We start from the raw sequence: 8,112 nt of genomic DNA, 5'->3' as shown, positions 1-8,112 counted from the left end.
CCCAGATTGAATCTAGGCCGATTTGACGATCATAGATGTCCGGTAATGCTTAAATTTTATTTTATTTTCTACAAATCCAAATCACTTGAAAGTTTAGGTGTATGTTGTTCTCATCAAGGCTCACTCAGTAAAAATATAAAAAAGTATTTGTGAAAAATAAAATGACCAAAATACCCCCTGAAACTTTTCGAGGGTATTTTGATCAATTTATTTCATGTACATATTTTTTTGATATTTTTGGAATATTCACCTATTTTTTATGAACACACACCTAAAATTTCAAGTGATTTGGATTTGTAGAAAAAAAATAAAACTCAAACACTATCGGACATTCGTGATCGTCAGATCGGCCCAGATTCAATCTGGGCAGTTGGGCTCATATGTTCATATGAGCTAGTGGGCTAACCCCAGCCTTTTCCTATATATATATATATATATATATATATATATATATCAGATTTTGAGTCCCAAAAATAGTGCATCGTGCAATACATTATTTGGACCGTCCATTTTCAAGATTTTCATATGTTTGTAGATATATTTGATTTGAATCATTTTTGAGGTCCAAAATTTTATAATTAGAGATAAAATGGATTCTCAAGTCATTCTAAGAATTTTCAACACTAAAATTATATCTTATAATAAAATTTGATAGGGCACCTTACTTTGATTGTTTAAAGTTGTAATATATAAACTACATATTTGTATAAATAGAAATTCCGAGAAATAGAGCAAAAAGGAAAGAAGGCCAACTAGACAATAGATGAAGGCAGAAAAGCATAAACAAGAAGAAAAAGAAAAAGGTTGAATTTGCCTTTTATTAAACCGACTTTTGTGGAAAGAACGCATGACACGGAGGGAGATGCGGTTGGGGGAAGCAGTAAAAAGAGAGAAAAAATGGGCAATATGAGAGAGAGAGGGAGGATATGTTTATAGTGACAGAGAAATTAACAAAGGAATTACAGGGTAAAAACGGACATGTTGAAGCTAATGATTTCAAAGTCGGTGACCCGATCTAAATCGAGAATCGCCATGACCGACTTGGATTCAATAAAAAGTTGAGATTTGATCGATTCAAAATAGTAGACTTGCCAATATTTTTGTAGAATCACCGAGTTTAACGATTCTTCACCAAGTCCGATCGATTCTTCACCGAGTCCAGCGGAAAAAAGATGAAGAAAGATGAACAATTTTTTCTTGAATTATTCTTTTAAAATTTTTGAGACAAAAATTATTGATTCTACCGATCTTTCCAATCCGATCCACCAATTCCTCCAATCTTACCAATTCAAATCACCCATCAGTTTTTTTAAACACGGGTTGAAGCAAAAAAAGGGGGAGTGGCAAACTTTAAAAAATACAAAACGAACTTGGGTAGAGGTTTGGAAAAACAAACTCCAAGTTTTGTTCTGTCTAGCAGCACTTCAAAAGTGAACAGAAGACCATAGATGGCCATAACTGGTTTGACTGCTGCAACTGTGATTCGTGTCTTCAAACTGATGATGAAATGGAGATAAAAAAAAGAGATCATCAAAGAAAAAATCTTCTTCACAACGATTGCATCAGAGATATAAGGATGGCGATCCTACAGTTGATCTCTTAGGAGAAAGTTCAGGGAAGTGGGATTATTATGTGACTTATGGTACTTCTGATAATTACACAATACAAGATTTGCAGAAGTTCTTCATGTAACAGCTGGATTTTTTCTTTCAATTCCATAATTATGCGTCTCAACCCTTGGGTTTGAGACGTAAAGGCGTTCTGGGTGGTTTCCAACTGAGCTTTCATAGAGTTTTGGGTAGTTTTTAGTCGTAGTAATGCCAAATTTTGAAACTTAGCATTCTCAGCTTGCCAGTTTAGGCTTGCTTCAGCAGATGAAATCTGCTTAGAAGTTCCAGAGGAGTCTCTTGCCGGAGGGGTTTTTATTTTCCAAACATGCTTTTCATTCTCTTGTATCTTTTCAAAATCACGAAGATGAGGAAAACTATGCTACAAACAAGTGGAACTGCCACCTTCTAAATCTGAAATTTCGGGTCATAAAATGTGCCCTAACTCGAGACGAAGCACCTCAGGCGTAAACGAGAGTTCTTGAAAAGGACAAATACACGATACTCGTTGCAAGTGTAGTTGTTGATAATTAGGACCAGTGTATAAAAGTACAACTCGGGGATGCGAGTTGGCCCAGGGCCGAGCCGAGTAACTCGTCTCGACTCGGGATTGGATCCTAACAAATCAATAAATTTTAAAAAATAAGAAAAATATGTTTAAAGTAAATTAACACATCTCGATGAGGCTAAAAATGCAATGAAAAATGGGGTTTTGAAAAAAATCAATTTGTAACAGAGTATTTTACAAGTAACCCAAAAAAGGGAAAATATAAAAATAAGTATTCATGGCCAAAACACTTTCCAATCTTTGAAAAAATGATATAAAATATAAAAAAATGGTACAAATAAATTTCTTATTTTTGTTTTTATACTTATTTTTAATATTTTTTACTTATAATTTTTTTATTTTATTTTTTTAAATCTTGAGTTAAAACACCCAACTCAGAGATACTCGAGCTCACTAGGGTGCTGGGTTTGAGTTACCTGGGTAAGTCCGAGTTGGCTCGCCCGAATAATCATACACTGATAAAGACAATATTTAACTCTACTACCCGTCATTAGAAACTGGGGGTGGTGCTTCTTTGGAGTACCACAACATGAGTTTTATGGTAGCTTCCACTGCATGAGATATGGTGCCCAAAATCTTGAGAGGGGGATCCATTAATGCTTGTTTTGTTACAAGTTCCCATATACTCCATGACCTTGATTCCATGCTAGATCAAATTATTGGAGCACAAAATCAATAATTTTCATTAACAATCATAGTTTATATAAAATCCTCTCTATCTCCCATGAATAATTATTATTATAAAGTTCAAATTTATGCAAAAAAGTTATTGATCTTCAAATTGTAAGACTCTCTCATTGGTTTGATAGAAAAAAAAACTAGTTCTTGATTGAATTCCATGAGTTCTGCATGCTAAAATCCTGTGAAATTGTTGTAGTTTCAAACTCATAGGTTGTTTTAGGGCTCAAGTTGTTTGATTTTTATGGTTTTCTAGTTGTTAATTTTGACTCATATCCATTGGGTTAGGAGACTAGGTTAACCCGTCACCCCTCAAAACAAAAAATAAAAAAAATTAAAAATAAAATAATAATAATAATAATAATTTTGCAGACATGTAGTGTACCTTTACCAAGTAAAACATAAGCAACACACAAAAAAATATTTTCTTTCTGTGGTGGTTACCAAGTAAGAAATATCATCCAAATTTGAAACCCCATATATGATACTTGTACTCATAGAGAGGGTCTTTATTATAAAGTATGTAGGCCTGCAGAGCATCGCAATACCATTAACAAGTTTATACAGGGTTATATCTTTATACTAGTGATGTATAATTAAGGGAAAATTATAAATACCCTCTAAATTCAACTTTCTACATATCTTATTCCGAAATTTTTTTGTATCCCCCCTTAAACTCCAATACTATTTTTTTAATATTTACTTCTAAATAAAAAAGTCAATAATTTAAGACATAAATTCTCATACTTTTTCTCTTCTTCCCTTTGTATGTCACATGACTCTCTCTCTACCCACACTGCCTCTACCAACACACTCTCCCAAAGTAAAAACCCATATCATCTCTTTCTCTCTCTAAAAATCCATATCATCTATTTCTTTCTCTCTCCCTCCAAAAAACTATTTTTTTTGTCGTCTGACACTTAATTCAAATCTATCCGGTCCGGCACACTACATTACAAGCCACATTACTGTAACTCAATACGGTCCGACACACTAGGTGCCGGACCGCAAAAAAAAGTCGGTCAGGCACCCTTTGTGCCGGACCTCATTGCTAGAGACAGAGAGAGAGAGAATGAGGGAGAGATATAATGGGTTTTACTTTGAGGGAGAGAGAGTGTGTGACAGTAGAGAGAGAGTCACACGACTCCAACTAGAGGAGAATAGAGAAAGTAAGAGTAATATTATCCTAAACTCATTTACTTTTTGATTTGGAGGGGAGGGGGTAAATGTAAAAAAAATTAGTATTGTGGTTTTGGGTGGGAAACAAAAAGTTTTGAGAGGTAGGAATTGAATTTAGAGAGGTATCTATAATTTTCCCTATAACTAAAAAGTTCTCTAGAATAGAGTGTTCTGAATTCAGAGAACCCTGAAATTGATCATCACACTTCGAGTATTAAAAAATGCATCTTATAATAAACTATTAGAACATTCTATTTCAAGATTTTCAAGTATTCATAGATAGGGAAAGTATACAATGAGACTACCTACCTTAGGTACAATGTAGTCACAATTAATATTAACCATTGGATGTGAAATTGAGTGGCTGCTTTATTCCATTGGCCAAGTTCTTAAAATAATTTTTTTAAATTTTGTGATACACCCAAACTATTAGATTTCATATCGGATGGTCATAACTAATTGTAGCCTCCTTATACCAAATGTAGATGATCTCATTGTATCTAATCCTTTATAGATATACTTGATCTTGGACTATTTTATAAATTTTAAATTTTACAGCTAGAGTTAAAAATCAGTTTTAAACTCATAATATCATTTCAAACAAAGCTACATCACAATATATTAAAAAATCTAAAAAACTACTAAAAAATACGAACAATATATTAAAGTGTAATTAAATAAAAAGTGTGGTTTGCATAATATTGCAAATAATCCAATTAAAGCACACCTCTAAATTTTATCTTTAAAAAAAGAAAAAAGAAAATAAAAGCTACATTTGGAGTAATTTTGATATAAATTTTTTTTAGGATGGCTTGAGAATCTATTATCATCTTTAATAACATAATTTTAAACTATAAAAATAGTTTAAATCAAGTAGATCTATAAACACATGAAAATCTTGAAAATGGACGGTCCAGATAATGTGTTGCAAGATACAATGTTTCATGGACTATAAATATTTTTTCTTTTTAGTTTTATACATCTCGACATCGAGATGATCAATTAGAGGGTTTTCCAACATCCAAACAACCTTTTATGCTGGATTTTTGAGGTGCATCTTTAATTCTACATTTTAAGGTTGCAACCTTATACAATTTTTTTTTTCTCAAATAAAATGCATCCAAACGATATTAAAAAAATAAATTTTGAAAAAGCAATTTGTGCCTAGGGACATTTTAGATATGATCTAAAAAGGAAGGAAAAATATAGAAAAAAGTATTTATGGCCAAAATAATTAAACTGGTTGACCACCCTAACTGGCAAAAAATGGCTGCATCAAGTGGCTGCTTTCGAGAAATTGGCCGGGCCTAGATTGACCCGACCCGTTTTGCAAATAGTGGTTATATCACTAAGCAAATTTTTAAAATAGATGAGGTTTGTATAGGGGTTAGGCTTTATGAAAATAAAATAAAGCCTTATATCAAATCCTCATTTGGAAAGCACCTTTGGCAAATAAAATCTCCATGATGGCTACAAAATTAATTTCCAACACCAATGGTAAATTTTGAAACTAAAAAAAATTGTACAAATCTTGCGGATATGTGAATACTTTATTTTTAGGTTGAAATGGACTATCTAGATAATTTGTTACAATATACACTATATTTAGAGCTTGAAATCCTAATTTTTTTTCACAATCATAATGTTCAAGTCGTGATGATCGATGTGAAGGTTTTTCAATGCTTGAATTGTACTTAGTTTTGAGGTGAGGCTTTACTTACTTTGATAAGCTACAGCCCTATGAAATTATTTTCCTTTTAAAATTGGGAAAAATTATAGATATCTCTCTAAAATCAACTTTCTAGACATCTTACCCCAATACTTCTTCTATCACACCCTAAACCTGAACACTAATTTTCTTTGTATTTACCCTAATAAAAAAAGTCAATAAATTTAGATAAAATTTCCCTTTTCCTCACCCTTCCCCAATGCCCTTTTCAGGTCACGTGACACTTGGCCTCGCACAACCCTGGTTTGGTAGGTGGTGGTAGGGTCATAAGAAACTGCAATGGTGGATTTGTGGCGGTGTTTGCTAAACACTTTGGTTTTGCATCCAATAATTTTGTAAAATTCCAGTGACACTTGGGTTTGCACAACCCTGGTTGGCTTGGGCTTGCGCAACCCTGGTTTGGTAGGTGGTGGTACGGTCATAAGAAATACAATGGTGGACTTGTGGGGACCTTTGTTAAATATTTTGGTTTCGGGTCCAATAATTTTACAAAATTCGAATAAGGCATTCTTTTTAGGTATTCAAGATGATTGCTTCACGGTGCATATAGTGAGTGATTCATCTCTACTAGTAGCTCCCATTAAAAATCAATATCGTGCCAGATGCCATTAAAAATCAAATTAAGATAGTTGACAATTGTCGTGTAAGGTTACTACGTGAATTGCTCTAAGTTTTTTTGTAAGATGAATATGGTAGCTGATCTCTAGCTAAAAGAAGATCGATTTATACAAGAGTCACTATTTGACGTACTAATCAGCTTGACTCACTCTATTATTTTATTACATAATTTGAGGCATCTTCCTAATATAAGGTTGTATAATAACATGTTATCCCTTTTTTTTTTTTATTAATGAAAAATCGGATAGGGCCTTCTCCCCCTTACTCAAAAAACCACTTTAATCCCTCACTGTCTCTCTACTCGCCCTCTCTCAAATTCGCTATTTACCTCTCTCTTCCTACCCTCTTCCTCTCTCTACTCACCCTCACCCTCTCTCTCTCGCTTTCTCTCTCCACCTCTCCAAAATCTAAAAAAATTGCAAACGTTGGGATATGAGGACCAAAGCATCTGACTTCACACGGATTATATACTCCTTGAACACAACTGTTGAATTTGAGGGGTGTCTGAAATCCTGGAGGATCTCAAACCCAAGAGTCTGAAATAGAGAAAACAGACTATCCGAGATTATAGTTTCGATCTCTGAACGGAAAAAGATAGACGCAAAGCATATGAAGACCATGACCGCTTATCTTGAAGGTGTAAAAGATGGGTCGATTATAGACTCTAACAGAGCTGTAAAAGCTTGGTTGAGTTTGCCGAGATTGAGTGAGAAGTATTGATCATGAACGAATACTCCCATTCCCACAGTGGTGTTTGCGGTTGAACTACAATTGATTAGGAAATTATCAGTTGGGTTGGAAGCTAGAGACAGAGACAAAAACGAGAAGCAAAGCAAAAGGGATTGGAGCTTCTCCATTATGATGAATTGGGGGTCACGGATGTAGCAATTTTTAGGGAACCAAGAGAGAGAGAGAGCGAGTAGAGAGAGACGGCGTGTGGAGAGAGAGAGAGCGGATAGAGAGAAAAAGAGAGAGGGTGGGTAGAGAGAAAATATGAGAGAGAAGATGAGTAGAGAGAAAGAGAGAGGTCGGTAGAGAGAACCCGTAGAGAGAGAAAGTGAGAATAAAATGTAAGGGAAAAGGTTTGCGTTTTTATATTTTTTCTGCAGCATAGAAGACTTATGCTTCCTTTATCATATAGCTGTTTAATTTTGATAAAGAGAGTCACTTGTTTTTTATCTTAGATCAGACGTTACAAAATCTTTTTTTTTTTTATATAAATTTTATGAATATAAAATATAGTACGTGTCACTTTTTTTTTATTGGGATGCACCCAGATAAAATATAATGACCACAATACCTTTAGAATCTTTCGAAAGTATTTTGATCATTTTATTTTATTGAAAATATATTTTTTATATTTTTAGCTAGTGGGAGTTTAATGGAAGCTTGGACGTCCAAAATTTGGTGTCAAAGTAGTTTATAAAAAAAAATTAAAAATAAAATAGTGTAAAAAAGTAACATTGTGATTGGGGTAATCTTAACCCTTTATTCAAAATGGACAGTTGGATAAAGGGAAGTACATAAGTTTTAAAGCTTAGGGGAAACATAAAAAGCTTGTCCAAATGTAAGTGGCATTGGGGAAGATTGAGAAAATTACAGCTTTGTTTAAATTTTATTGATTTTTTTATTGTAAAATAAATACAAAAAAAAATATTGTTGAGGTTTATGGTGTGATAAAAAAGCAATGAGGACAAGATATCTAAAAAGTTGATTTTAGAAAGATACCTATA

Source organism: Amborella trichopoda, chromosome 2 (genome assembly GCF_054954075.1).
Source record: "Amborella trichopoda isolate Santa Cruz 75 chromosome 2, AtrichopodaSantaCruz75HAP2 v2.0, whole genome shotgun sequence".
NCBI classification, from domain to species: domain Eukaryota; kingdom Viridiplantae; phylum Streptophyta; class Magnoliopsida; order Amborellales; family Amborellaceae; genus Amborella; species Amborella trichopoda.
The sequence above is the reverse complement of the archived record's forward strand: the minus strand, read 5'-3'. Positions refer to the sequence as shown.